At 37.2% G+C, this 15965-nt stretch overlaps 1 pseudogene; it reads left to right on the top strand.

Annotated features, from left to right (window-relative positions):
* The window catches only part of LOC132127684 (uncharacterized), a 90204-nt pseudogene that overhangs the window by 60454 nt on the left and 13785 nt on the right, over positions 1–15965 (top strand).

Below are 15965 nucleotides of genomic sequence, written 5' to 3'. Positions count from 1 at the left end.
TTTGTCAATTCCAATGTTATGTATGAACTTTTGTATACAGAATTGCATTAAATGGACACTCTGGGTATTTTATAGCCTATTTAAACATTTTTGCCTTAAAGTTTGTAATATATAGGACTACAAATTACAAATTGCCTTGGTACCCCGAACTTGATCATTGAAAACACATAATTTATTTTATTTTATTTTAACTACAACATTGTATGAAAGTTTTTGTTTCGTGAGTTTAAGCACAGCAGCACCTAGTGGTGTATCGTGGAATTGTTTCATTGAAGAACACCAGTGTTATCAATTAAAATTATACAATCTGCTATAAAATTTTCCTTCTGGTAGGTAGGCCAGTAGATATGAATGTGGTCGTCAAACAGGACTGTAAATAATCTTTCGTGGAACTGTTCTGTTTCTGTCAGGATCTCCATGTGAAGCTATCCCATGATGCAACATGTGTCCCCAGCACCAGCATTGACCATGATGGCCACACAGAGTGTCCCTCCACCATCGTACCAGGACAGTCAACAGGTCAGTTAACAAACAGTTTTTTTTTATTATTGATTATAATACTGATTTTTATGTAATATTACTGTTCATTAGAAAGATTCAAATACATTCACTTACCTCAGTAGTTGAATAACAAATAAATAAGAAAAAGAAAAAGAATTATGCTGTTTAAGTTTTTTTTTTTTCAGCAGTGTTATTACAGTATACTGTAGCTTTGTCTCAAATTGTGGGTGTCAGAAAGGTACATCTGTAGTTCTGTACAATGTCATATCTTCATAGTGTTTGTCCTGAGTTAATCAGAGGGGCACTGAGCAGCGTTTTTTTGTCCCAGAGCCCCCTCTCCCTGTCCGGCTGCTGTCTCCCTCCGCCCTGAGGATTAGAGGCTGGGGAGAAGAACAGCGCGCTGGTGGAGACATGCAAATGAGAGTTAGTTAAGTGTGAAGAAGCTAATTTATTTCCTATTTGAGGCTGGGATTAAGACTTCCAGCTTCCTCCCTTAAACCATTTTTGTTCTGGGGAGGGAGACAGGAGGGGGCTTGCTTTCAAAGCAGCATCTCAAGAGAGAAAAACAGGGCAGGAGAGACAGGGAAGCATAGACAACAGACAAGTTGTACTCTCTCCCACCAATGCATCCTAAACAGGGTATTTGTTCATCTTGACAGTGTTTCGATTGCTAAAGGGTGAGACCTCTGTCCACCTCGCCTGCTGGAGTTTTATTTGATGACCAGGTGGAACATTTTCCTGCAGAAGGTGACCTACGTAAAATTTTAGGGGTCGAGTGCCTCGATTTAGATTCCAGATAATGAGACCATATGCTGCATTGTCTTGCATTGTCAGAGGCAGTGGAAGAGCTTTCCTGAATATGTGTGCTGGGGGACAAAAATAACGTTTCCTTGCTAGCTTTTGTCTCAAGTTTTTCTAGAACTTTATCTGGACGTGTGGCGTTTTCCCTCTGTCGCTGAAAAGATAACAAACCAGATTACTATGCACACATATCCGCTTTTATAGCTCTTTAAAAAAAGCATTGTAACCCATTAAAGAACACAAAAGTGAAGTGTTAATAAACAAAATCTGATAAGACGACAGTGCCTGGCTGTGAGCCATCCATAACGTGCACTTGAGCAAGATGATCTTGAACTGCATCTTTGGCCCACTTGTGCAGAGGGTTAAAAGCAGGATGGGTTGCACTGTCTCCAAACATTTTTTAGCTTCAGTTATCTGTTAGCAATTATTAGCTGTTTTAAAATTTAATTATTATAATTTTTTTATTCTGGAAAGGACACAATTCATTTGATTAAAAAAAGAGCCAGTCTCATTGGTGTTCAACTTTAACTCTGATCTGAAAATAATAGTGTTATAGTTTTAAATAGGAAAATGATCTTCATTTACTCACTCTAATGATCTAGCAAACCTATGTTAGTTTTTTTCCAGTCATCCATTAAACATATAAGGAAATATTTTTTATGATTGCCAAGAAATGTAAAAAAGTTCAGTTGAATTTGAAATCATAACTTTCCTACGAAACTAGTGTAATGTTCTTATTAGGGGCTGACCGATTTATCGGCACCGATATTAAGCATTTTTATGGACATCGGTTTCGCTCATTTTCACCGCTTTGCCAATACAATAATTGTTAGACAATAATTTTCATTTTTACACCAGACAAATACAGCGGTCAGAATATCAGTTATTGCTCGACTTGATCTGTAGTAATCTGTATAAGCATTGGTTCTGAAAAACACGTTTCGGTCGATGCCTGGTTCTTATTATTTTGGCTATTGTCCATCAAGTTTCAAATAAAGCAAAAAAAATCTTCACAAATGATTATGATAAAGTACCTTTATTTTCTAGATTATTTGAATCATTGGATTATCCGTGAATACTATATTGATATTTAATATATAAGCAATTAATTCTAGTAGATGGATAAATCAAGCTACTGCACAAAATGGACAAAAAAAGTATTGTTAAAGTAGTGTATTTAAATATTTTTGTGTAATGTGGTCTAGACCTATAGCAGATCTACAGTTATTTTGTATTTCTTCAGATGACAGGCACTACGCAGCAAAACTCAAAGGCCCAGCATGTCCACCTCTCTGCAGCCTCAGCAGCAGGGGCCACACAGGTCAGCGTGACCCTTGACCCCCAAGCCCAACTGGAGTCAGACAAACGTGCCGTTTACAGGTGAGTAATATGCACTAATAAAGCTTCTTATTAAGGACATCATTTATAAGTAAATCTAGATTTGTACTTACTCTGAAGAAAATGTGTGCAGTGCTTACAAATGCTAAAAATTATGCAAGGATGCTGTGTGGTTGCTAAGGTGTTCTGGTTGTTGCTTCCTGGAAAAGTAAAAATGCATAAACAAATATGCATTGCCATTCAAAAGTTTACGGTCTCTGTAAGATTTTGTTTTTTTAGTGTTTAATGTTTGAAAGAATTATCTTGTGCTCTCCAAGTCTCCAAAAATACAGGAAAAGCAGTAATATTATGAAATAGTGTTACAATTTTTAATGTATTTTGAAATATATTAAGCTCAATTTTCAGCACTCATTTCTCTTCTGTGTCACATGAAACTTTCAGATATCATTTTAATATGCTGATTTTTTTTTTCTTTTTACTATTATCAGTGTTGAAAAGAATTGTATTGCTTAACATTTTATATATATGTATTTTTACATGCAGGATTAATTGGTGAATGGAAAGTAAAATTATTAAAAATAATAATAATTTTGAAACAGTAGAGCATATATGTATATATATATGCCAAAGTATGAAAGTTTTGTGTTCCTTCATATTTTCCCAGTGAATATTATGTACCGGTAGGTACCTGTACACCATTGTTCCATTAGAAATAAATAATGCAGTTTTATAGTTATTTCAAACCCTCATATTGATCTAAATGCAAGCATACAGACTAGAAGCTTGATTTGGATAGCAACATGCCTGCATAAGTCATATTTCCTTGTTTATTCATGAAGTAAATAATACATGGCAGACTTACACTTTAAATACTTAAAGCCTCATTCCCAAACCTCCCCTCCCCGGCTGATTACAGCACGGCTGTTTGCGAGCCGCATGCATATCGAAGCATCGTCGGTTCCTGTCTGAATGCAGCCGCGAGCGCTCGTTCAACCGGCTGCAGTGCTGGCTATGATTAGCGGTGTCTCGCGGCGGCATGGCAGAGGCCCGTGGATTCACGCTAACCCCTGAGGCAGGTCTGTGAAGGCCTGGGCTGGCCTGGGGCTCAGTCTCTCAGCTCCTCAGAGAGAGAAAGCTGCCTTTGATGTGAGTAGCCAGCCGGAGGCGGCCTGCAGGCGGTGTGAAAAAAAAGCCTAGACTCATTCTACACACACACACACACAGACACACACACACACACAGAGTGTCTGCTCCTACTTCCCCCTCATTCCTAGTCACATATACTCAAGCACAGACTCGGCTTCTCACTCGGCTTATATAACTCACCACCTTCTCTCTCTCTCTCTCTCATGACACACACACACACACAGAGATTTCTGGTTTCATCCTACATGACACATCTTAAGTGTTCTAAATATTCAAAGGCGCAGCAGAGAGCCTTCACTCATAACTTGTTCTGATTCTCATCCAAACACACACAGGTGAGGTAGAACCCATGGAGGATTGTGTTAGATGTGACATCTCGTGCTGTCAGGTGTCTAATGCAGTTAAAGCGAAAGATTCAATAATGCAAATTAATGTCATTTAAGTGTATTGTGTATAAAACAGAAATGTATTGTTTATTAAATGTAAGTGTTTCTACTTAAATAATAAGTATTTATTTAGTTCATAATATATGCAAAAATATGCATTAGAATTTCTCATGATTGCAGAGTCAGTGTTATATTGGCCAAGCAACCATGTACATTTTGAGTCTATTATAGAAACAAGAAAAAAGGGTGACAAAACTGTTTATATATTAATATTTCTTAGCAAAATAATTGGAGAGCATGAAGCTGACTTTGCATTATAGACTTCTATTAAAAAGTTTGGGGTCGATTTTTATTTTTATTTATTTTATTTTTTTTAGAATTTCATTAAATGCATTAAATTGATCAGAATTGGCAATAAATGATTTTACATTATAACATTTACATAATAATTTGTTTAGTTTTTTCTTTCTATTATACTGTCTACTACACATCTATAGTCGTGGCCAAAAGTTTTGAGAATTACATAAATATTAGTTTTCAAAAAGTTTGCTGCTAAACTGCTTTTAGATCTTTGTTTCAGTTGTGTCTGTGATGTACTGAAATATAATTACAAGCACTTCATACGTTTCAAAGGCTTTTATCGACAATTACATGACATTTATGCAAAGAGTCAGTATTTGCAGTGTTGGCCCTTCTTTTTCAGGACCTCTGCAATTCGACTGGGCATGCTCTCAATCAACTTCTGGGCCAAATCCTGACTGATAGCAACCCATTCTTTCATAATCACTTCTTGGAGTTTGTCAGAATTAGTGGGTTTTTGTTTGTCCACCCGCCTCTTGAGGATTGACCACAAGTTCTCAATGGGATTAAGATCTGGGGAGTTTCCAGGCCATGGACCCAAAATTTCAACATTCTGGTCCCCGAGCCACTTAGTTATCACTTTTGCCTTATGGCACGGTGCTCCATCGTGCTGGAAAATGCATTGTTCTTCACAAAACTGTTGTTGGATTGTTGGAAGAAGTTGCTGTTGGAGGGTGTTTTGGTACCATTCTTTGTTCATGGCTGTGTTTTTGGGCAGAATTGTGAGTGAGCCCACTCCCTTGTATGAGAAGCAACCCCACACATGAATGGTGTCAGGATGCTTTACTGTTGGCATGACACAGGACTGATGGTAGCGCTCACCTTTTCTTCTCCGGACAAGCCTTTTTCCAGATGCCCCAAACAATCGGAAAGGGGCTTCATCGGAGAATATGACTTTGCCCCAGTCCTCAGCAGTCCATTCACTATACTTTCTGCAGAAGATCAATCTGTCCCTGATGTTTTTTTTGGAGAGAAGTGGCTTCTTTGCTGCCCTTCTTGACACCAGGCCATCTTCCAAAAGTCTTCGCCTCACTGTGCGTGCAGATGCGCTCACACCTGCCTGCTGCCATTCCTGAGCAAGCTCTGCACTGGTGGCACTCTGATCCCGCAGCTGAATCCTCTTTAGGAGACGATCCTGGCGCTTGCTGGACTTTCTTGGACGCCCTGAAGCCTTCTTTACAAGAATTGAACCTCTTTCCTTGAAGTTCTTGATGATCCTATAAATTGTTGATTTAGGTGCAATCGTAGTAGCCACAATATCCTTGCCTGTGAAGCCATTTTTATGCAACGCAATGATGGCTGCACGCGTTTCTTTGCCAGTCACCATGGTTAACAATGGAAGAACAATGATTTCAAGCATCACCCTCCTTTTAACATGTCAAGTCTGCCATTCTAACCCAATCAGCCTGACATAATGATCTCCAGCCTTGTGCTCGTCAACATTCTCACCTGAGTTAACAAGACGATTACTGAAATGATCTCAGCAGGTCCTTTAATGACAGCAATGAAATGCAATGGAAAGGTTTTTTTGGGATTAAGTTAATTTTTATGGCAAAGAAGGACTATGCAATTCATCTGATCACTCTTCATAACATTCTGGAGTATAGGCAAATTGCTATTATAAAAACTTAAGCAGCAACTTTTCCAATTTCCAATATTTATGTAATTCTCAAAACTTTTGGCCACAACTGTATCTTCACTATTGATAATAATGATTGTTCAATTCTTGAAAATGCATATTAGAATGATTTCTGAAGGATCATGTGACACTGAATACTAAAATTCACTAAAATTCACCTTTGCTGTCTTGTATTTTAAATTGTAATATTTCACAACATGACTGTTTTTCACTCCTGTTTTTCTTGATCATACAGCATAAATGCATCCTTGGTGAGCATTAAAATATCTTTCCAACCTTAAACATTAGTGGCATATATTTTTTTTACAGTAGATTTGTTCTGCATTTGTTATGTAGAGTAAAGAGCAACATGGTATCTCACCTCCAAAACTATTGTGGGTATTTACAGAGCAGATTTTTCTGTGTATCTGTTTGTTTATAGTTTATCCTCATCTATTGTTTCGATTCAATTTGGCTGGTTGGTGTTTATTTCTGTACCTCTCGTTTCTCTAATTGCCAGTATTGCAAGTTTGAGTTGTGGAGTCTATGCTCTGGCGTGCATTGCTTAATTATTAACAGTGGAATACAGTAATTATCTTAACGAGTTACTGCACTCTCTTTTAAAGCATCTGAGACCTTCTCTTCTTATTAGAAACATGGCAGGGGGTCTCTTTCCTGTGGGGTACTTGCGACATATCCAAAATGAGGTCCAATAAAATCCTGCATCCAGGAGATGAAATTGTAATATGTATCCAAAGTAGTTCCTGAGGGTGTAAAATTCAGTACTATTCAGTACTATTCAGTACTATTCCACAATGATAAGAGTGAAATGGAAAGGAAACTCAGATGGGAAGTGTTTGATGAGAAACCTAGCAAAGTCAAGCTTTTAAAATGTTTTTCAATCCTTCATTCTTAAGGCAAATCTCTGATTTATTATAATATCAAAATTAAATAAATTAGACTCTTACTACAAGCAAATCCAATGTAGCCAATATATTTGTAATTTGTATCCATTATAATCCATAATAAATCCTTCAAATTTAGACAAAGGGGGTTTGTGTGTACAAAATTGTATCCTGATGTTTTGCGCCTCTCAGACTCTGTCTTTTGATGTAATTGTGTTTATGTATAGCATTCAGAACCCCGAAGGTGTGCCTGTATTAAGGTATTGAAATGTCTGAATGGGTTTATATGTGTTTTTCCCTTCTCGCCATGACTCAGATTGGCGGGTGCTGAGTGGATTTGCATTGATACTGGATTTCGGACTCATGGTGCACAGTCATGCTGTCTTCATTGAGCTCCAGTGGATCAGGAGTGTCTTGGACCGACGTAAGAGAGAGAGAGAGAGAGGGAAAAAGATGGAATACCAAACAGAAAAGAAGAAAAGGAAAAGGAAAGAGTTCAAGAACAGCTTTAGTAGACCCAGCAGTAGTAGCAGCGCATATCAGTCCCAACAGGAATGCTTTTAATTTGGCAGCCAGAGAGGAAATGTTGAGCCAGTACTCCCCAGCCGCTGTAATGCACCATAAATTCTGTTTACATTCGCTGTAGGGAAGCTTTCGCAGTCATTTGGTGCCCAACATCTTAACGACTCTCTCTCTTAGTAATGGTTTCTATAGCAGAAGTCGTCGTCTTATCTAAGCCATAGATTCATCCTGAGAGCGAGTCGTCCTGATCACAAGGATGTATATTTGAGACTGTTACTGGCAGGTTTTGGTAAGTAGTACTCAAAGGAAATCTCTGAGGGCTCATTTATATCTGAGTAAGATTTTGTTCCTCAATTTAAAACTGTAGATTTTGAGCTTCATTCCGTTTCATCCTGTCTTGTGTCTCCAGGGTGCAGAGTGTTCTGAACTTCACAGACTGACTGTCTGAAGATGTCAGAACGTGTGTGTTCATGTTAGCAGGATGTCAATGAATCTAATACTCGTTAGCGGTGCTTGCTAAGTCAATATTATTGCTCAGGGCTGCTCAAATCTCTGTTTCTTTTGAACATTATTTTATAGAGACTTAGCAACCACCCAGATCACCTTAGCAACCACATAGCATTGAGCTTAAAAACACCCTGACCAGCCTAGCAACTGCATACAGTAGCAATGTCCTTTCAACCACCCAGATCAGTATAGCAGTGCTATAAAAACACCAAAACCAACCACATGAAATTTTACAAACACATTTAGGCCAGCCAAGAAATGCATACAGTTGCAGTGCCCTAGAAACCACACAAAATACCCTAACAACCACAAAAATACTGAGAACCATAGCATCTGTATGATAACACCCTGGCAACCACATTCTAATACCCTACCAGGAACAACGTAGCAGCTATATTGCAACACAAACCAATCTGAACACCTTAGCAACTACATAGCATGTCACAGGCTTATTGGCATCTGTCCATGGTTGAAACACTGATTGAGCGATTACGTGAGGCATGAGATGTTCATGTTTATTTCATATTAAAAACACTAGTACAGAGGAAGGGATGCCATTTGAACTTAAGCGTTTATACAGCGATCTGTCACGCCACATCAAAGAGCAACCAAACGAAAAAAGACTGACATAATTTGAAAGATAAGACATTGTTTCTAAACAAAAGTAACAATACATAAAACTGGAAGTTTCCAATTAAGTTCCACTTGTGCAGTGGTTAAAACAATGCTGTATTTGTTTGGTACAGATGTGGACTGTACCGAAACAGCCGAAAATTTTCTATACGAATATGTGTATCGATAGAGCCCTAGTATTTAACTTCTAAATTCACACCTGTGGTTCAATGATAAGAGCCGGCTGTGTATCACAACAGGCCACAGCTAGCCGTTACCCCACAGGTGAAGGAGAGAGCGGTAAAATCAGCATTGAAAAAGAGCACCGCCACTCATTGATATGCAGCAGTAGGGGTCCCATATAAACCCTTATGGCGAGTGGTGTGTGTGTGTGTGTGTGTGTGTGTGTGTGTGCTCGCCACCCCCCATACAGGTAGAGCTCCAGACATGTAGCCTTGAGGAGGGAGTGTGTGTTCATGTGAACGTGTGTGTGAGTGTTCTCAGCATGAGGGCACCCCAGACTGGGTTTAATAAAGGCAGCAGCCACTGGCTCGCCCTGATTAGGATGGCAAACATACCGGGTGAGCACACAGAGCACACACCCCCATCTCCCCAGCAGCCTGTGGGTGGCCCACCACGCTACCAAAACAAATGCAGCTCGAGCTAGCATGAAAATACGTCCAGCTTTATTTTTGGACCCAGAATTGCTTTGATGTGCTTTTCGTTTTCTTAGTAAAGATTTATTTATTGGCTGTTTACTCCTTTTTTTAATCTTCGAGGGATTTGGTTTCTAACTTGAAGACCTCTACACTGAAATATTCATGATAAATTCAGCTTGAAATTAAAAAACAGGTAAACCCAATTAGGTTAAGCTTTAAGTTTTTCATTAGCTAAGATGATGAAACCTAGTATTGGTCGAATGGAAATAAAAACGCCATGTCTGACCTTATCCGTCAGTTCGCTGGATCCGTTCTGCTGACTCTTATCTCAGTAAATGACACTTTTATGGGTTAATAGTTCCCCAGCTCCCTCTGTCCTGAGACCTCTGCACTGCAGATAGCGTCTCGCTGTTCTGGCACCTTACCAGCTCTAGGTACCTCATGTAGCTTCAGGAGCGCACAGACGCAGTGCTATGAGATGACTGTATCAAAATAAAGTGCAGGGTTACCATTGTAAATGATTATTTAAATCTAGTGTTTCCATCATGTTTCTTTTTTTTTTTTTTACTTTAATTCATGTTTTTACTATTCGTCCCCTTGGAATTATAAGGTTCTATCTGACATTTTTGTCAAAATTGAGTTATTCCCATATTGTTATTCTGAGACAACTTATTTACATTATGTGATAGATTTTTTTTTTATGTTGTATATATTTTGGGATTTTTTCTATCTACACAGTCGAATGGAATGCAAAAACTTTGAAGCTCAATATATCAAAACTACTCGGAATGCAGATAGAACCTTATAATTCCAAGGGGACATGTTGTTCTATTATTTTGTTAATTATTATTTATCATTTTCTAGATTTTTTTTATTGTTATTATTATTATTTTTTTTAACCTTAAGTACACAATTGGTTATTTTAAGTCATAAACTAGTGTGATTGTTTTTGAAACTTTTTCATACATAATTAAAATTTCATATTTTTTTTTGAAACATGAAGTACACAGTTCTGTTTGTTTTGATGCCCAATTGCAGTTCTGTGAGTGAGTCTAATGACAATTTGATTACCACAGATTCAATTTGACAACTCTGAAATCTTTTTGAAGAATTAATTTCATTAAAGGACTTACTCATACAAATAAATTGTTTGTGAATTGAATAACAGTAGTTCGTTTTTATGTTAAGCCAGCAAAAAGGAAAAAATATGTCATGATGTAAATTAAATGATGAGAGCTAGTCCTAAATTCAAGTGATGTTATTTCTTTTATTAAACTCTGATGAAGACTCACAAACTCCGGACTTAAATAGGACAAATAATTATGTATATATATATATATATATATATATATATATATATATATATATATATATATATATACACACACACACATAATTATTTGTCCTATTTAAGTCCGGAGTTTGTGAGTCTTCATCAGAGTTTAATTTAATTAAAACCAACTGCTCATAAGTCATTTGTTTGTGATATGAACCACTGGTGTGTTTGTTTTTGGAACTTTTTTCTCACATAATTTAAATTTTTATTTAAAACCCAACATTACACAGTTCTCTGTTTATTCTGAAGCCATTAGTCAGGTGTTAATTCACTTACTACTCTGACAGATACATTGATTCAATTAGACAAGACTTTTTATTACAAGAACCTGCTCATACAAATTTACTTGTGTTTTTTTTTCTCTCTCAAAACTTGAAGGTTTTTTTGGAGTAATTTTTTTGTGATTTGAATTACACTTGTACACTAGTTTGTACACGTCTTGATCTGTATTATCTGACGAGCGAATTCAAAGTTCTGCTTTGTTCTGTATTATGGCCCCTAATGGCCCCTCTGCTTACAATTATAAGAGCCCACTCTTTCACGTTTGAGGGATGGCAGTCTGCACAGTCTTTCCCGCAAGAGTTGAGAGATGATAACTAAAGGTTAAAGACAAATAGTATTAAGTGTTTCATTTTAACCGGCACATTTTGAAAGATTAACCGATTAGCTCGGCACTTTGCGGCACACAGCCTCATCCAGAACGCATAGATGAAGAGATTTAAAAGTCTGGAATTGCTCAGAGAGATCAGATTACATTTAAGAGTTTTTCCAACCTCATTTAGCCTTTGAAACAACCAAGGCAATCAGTTTATAGAGTAACTGCTGTAAGTGTTCTGGCCATCTTTAGTAACAAAGATTTTACTGCGATTGTTATGTCGTCTGAGATAATGCAATCAGAAATGTTATGTTCAGAATGGAGCTGCTTCATGTCCATCATTGCATCTGTATGGAAGGCATGACTGAAGTTTCCAAAAACCGCATGTAGTTTCTGCTGCAGATGATAGTTATGAAATAAAGCCTCCTAATGAAGATAATGCAGGATTATTAGACTCACTCCAGGGAATGTGTGTGTTCGAATGAACCTGTACCTTGTGGCTTAACTTTCCAATTTGATTTTATACTCTAATTTCTGGGTAGTTTGTTCCTCAGCCTACTTGCCAATTCCTCGGAGAGCTAAATTGATAGCATCCTTTGGCTTTGGGCCTTTAGGGCTGTGTCCGGGTTATGATCCAGGCCTGTGAAGAGAGAGAAGGGGAGAGATAACCCAGCCATGCCCTCCAGGATTTAGTGTGACTGGGGAGGGGAGAGAGGCAGAGGGGAGTGGGACAAGCCTGGAGGGAGCGCAGATCGCCTCGCTGCTCAGCACTGCAAGCCTGTTTAGTATTCCTGTCACGTCAGCTAGAGGGAGCGGCATTAAATTGGGATCAGGCAGATTAGAGTCTAATATAGCCAGCTATTAAAGGCTGCAAATGAGAGTGGTGGGGTACAGCCGGAGCCTGGGCCCCTCACCCAGTCTCACAGCCTTTTCAGTCTCAGACAGACTCTGCAAGGAAAAAAACAATACATGTACACACAGGAAAGCATATGATAGGATAGGATAGGATAGGATAGAGCATTTTTTTGATTACTATTTTGACATAGTGCTTCTTGCATGCAACAAAAACAGCACAAGCAAATATGTCCGATCTGGGAACATATGACTGTTATGAACAGGATCTTTTTATTGAGTGAATTAAAAGATTCATTCATTCAGTGAATTATTCAGTGTCATTACTGAGTTTGCAACTGATTCCTCATTTAACAGATTCAAAATTAACCAGGAATTGTTAATTATGACTAAAGAAACATACTCTCCCATTCAAAAGTTGGGGAGTCAACTTTTTTCTTTTTTCTGTAATTTGTCATAATTATTCCCCTAAAATTTTCATCTTACTGCTCATTACTTTTTTATAGTCTGGATATGATGCATTATGATAGTCCTTATTGAAAAAGCATGACCCTTAATCATTTGTGGTGGTGTTGTTTTCTTATTAATTTAATCAGAGTTTTTCATGTCAGGCTAGGCTTAGCTTTCAAGAGGCTAATCTGAGTGAATTTTAGCTTTCATTAGGTTTGCTCTTCAGCAGAAGCCTGTCTCTAGACAGACTTAAACCAGTGCAAACATATTCATTCTCTGATGATACAGGAAATGTTAATGCTGTTAACATGACAAATGTCAACTTTGCTAGAAGAAACCTTTAGACGGAGCTTATGCCTACAATCAGATGAAGATGACAAAGATTTTATATTCAGCTGTTGGGCATTGTCATCCATCCTGCCTGAAGCTAAGAAACTGATATTTTCTGGTTAACTTATTAAACACTGCTTATTGCATACTGCACAGTATATCCTCTAAACGTCCTACACAATATGTGAAACATATACATTATCGTTTAAAAGTTTGAAGTTGGTAAGATTTTTTAAATGTTTTTGAAAGGGGTTTCTTATGCTCACCAACACTGCATTTATTTGATCAAAAATACAGTAAAAAAAAATGCAATTTAAAATAACTCTTTTGTATTTTAATGTTTTAATGTAATTTATTCTTCAGTCTTCACTGTCACGTGATCCTTCAGATGTACTTATATCAGTGTTGAAAAGGTTATGCTTCTTAATATGTTTGTTGAAACTATGGACTTTTTTACATTTGCATACTGACCACAGTATACTGTACATACTGCATAGTTTAAAAATAGTAATAATAGCCGTCTGTGTCCTGCAGGCATCCTCTTTTTCCTCTTCTGGCATTGCTGTTTGAGAAGTGTGAACAAGCCACGCAGGGATCAGAATGCATCACCTCCGCCAGCTTTGACGTCGACATCGAGAACTTCGTCCACCAGCAAGAACAGGACCACAAGCCTTTCTTCAGCGAGGACCCTGAACTAGACAACCTGGTAAGTGCTCTTTAGGTTTTGTTCTTCTAGTTTCAGCTCCTAAAAATCTGTTTACTTCCTTTATATCGAAATGTCACATCTGCACTGCCCTCTACTGGCATATTTGCACTTTATACATCTTTTGAGATACTTTAACTATTAAACAGCCTGGAAACATGACACTAAGTAGCATTTTATTGCAGATAAAAAGTCAGTAGTATTAGTCACAATGACACTTGGCCACCTCTTGTCCACACTGTAGCTCTTTTTTTCCTCTATTGTTCTCGTTTCCTTTAACTCTCCTCCTCATATTCATCATCTCTCCTCTTCTGTGCCCTGCAAGACAGTTAACAGTAATTAGAAATTAAGGGAAGTAGGAGGAAAAAGGTCACTGTTCATCATTACCGGGGCGCTCGGCCGACTAGCGCTGCTCAGTCAATTAACTCTGCATCTGTGTGCTTTACGACACACTGGTCACGCACGGGTCTTCCGTTCACTAACTCTTCACCACGACAGTTATAGCACCCGCGCTGCGCTTCCTTCTCGCCTCAGAGAGATGGCACTGAGCCCTGATTAAACGAGCTGCAGTAATTGGCAGATTTATCTCCTCCTTGGCAAAGCATTTTTTAGCCCATTTGGTCGTCCTTGAGTTCTGACTTTGACTGTTTGAATGGTAGCTGGAACAGAAAGTTCAGTCGCATCCAACTGTATCAGCAGAACTCAAAAGTGTTTGTAGCATTAAACAACACAACCAGGCAAATAGTGGCAGGGAAGGCTGGCTAAGTCACCTCAAATAATTGTTGGAAAGAAACTGAGAAAACACTGCAGCTTTTAAGTAAAGTCATTTTAGTTTATTTAAAGGAATAATTCACTTACAAATTATTTTTTTATTCATATTATTATTTACTCATACTAATGTTGTTTCAGATACATATAATATTCTTTCTTCTATGATTGGAGTTATTCTCCAGAATGTCCTTGCTGCTCTTTTCATACAATTAATAATAAAAAACCATCATGAATATATAATAAAAGGTGGATGATATATAGGTTTTCAAAATTCATATTGTAGTTTAATGTGAGGAACTGATGAAAATAAATAAATAAATACATTTAAAATTATATATTTTTAAAAAATGGCATTTATTTATTTACTGTATTTGTTTATTTATAATATCAACTGGTATTTTACTGACTGTATTTTCTCACTTTGCTCTTTTTGCCAGTTTTAATGTTTGAATTTAAATTTCATTTTTATTATTGGCATCTTGCAAAATTCTTGTTTAGGCCAGTCTTGTTATTGTTAATTAGCAGTAAAACTACTAAATATAATTTCTGGTCATTTAAATAAAATCAAATATATAAATATTAGATGTACAATTTTGCCTCACCTTGGCAACTACCTGAAAAAAGTTGAAGTACTTAATATACTATATATACATATTAAAAAGACATAAGCACTTAAAAACTTAAAGAAATATAAAAATAAAAGCTGATTCAAAATAGACATAAATACTATAATAATATGAATAATGCTTTAGACCTCTCTAATGCAATAATTCTTCATAAACTCATTCCTGTATCTACTTTTGTGTTGATGTAGATGGTGAAGGCGATCCAGGTGTTGCGGATTCACCTGCTGGAGCTGGAGAAGGTGAACGAGCTTTGTAAAGACTTCTGTAACCGTTACATCACCTGCCTCAAGACCAAGATGCACAGTGACAATCTGCTACGGAACGACCTGGGCGGCCCGTATTCACCATCACAGACCAACCTCGGCCTGCAGCAGGTCACTCACAAATACATCTTCCTAGACCTTCAGTCTACAGGCTTAAGGTTGTTTGTAACACATAAACACAGTGTCATATGAATGCACAAACTCTCACACCAGTAACATTTACACTTGCATGAACACAAGCTCCTCTCTCGGGGATGCAAAAGGTCACATCTGGCTTGCCCTCGCTGTTCCTGCTGAACTTTGCTGACCTCTGCGTGAGAAGACTTAAAGTACACACTTCTGAACATTTCATGTAGAACAGTCAATCGATTATAATTCAATTCAAATGGCCATTAAATTATTAGATTAATCAGAATAAATCACATATACTTTACCTCCTCAAAATTTTGAGGTCAATACGATTTTATTTTTTAATTCAGTAAGGACGCTTTAAATTAAAACAGTAATATTAAAGATATTCATAATGTTACAAAAGATTTATTTCAAATAAATGTTTTTTTTTTTAACATTCTCTCCATCATAGAATCCTGAAAGAATCTATTGCAAAAATATAAAGTTTTATTAATAATAGTAATAAGAAATGTATCTTAAGCATAACATTAGAATAATTAAGAGATTTCCTTC

This window comes from Carassius carassius, chromosome 45, assembly GCF_963082965.1.
Source record: "Carassius carassius chromosome 45, fCarCar2.1, whole genome shotgun sequence".
NCBI classification, from domain to species: Eukaryota; Metazoa; Chordata; class Actinopteri; order Cypriniformes; family Cyprinidae; genus Carassius; species Carassius carassius.
Note: the sequence above shows the minus strand (reverse complement) of the source record. Positions and strands in the feature narration are given on the sequence as shown.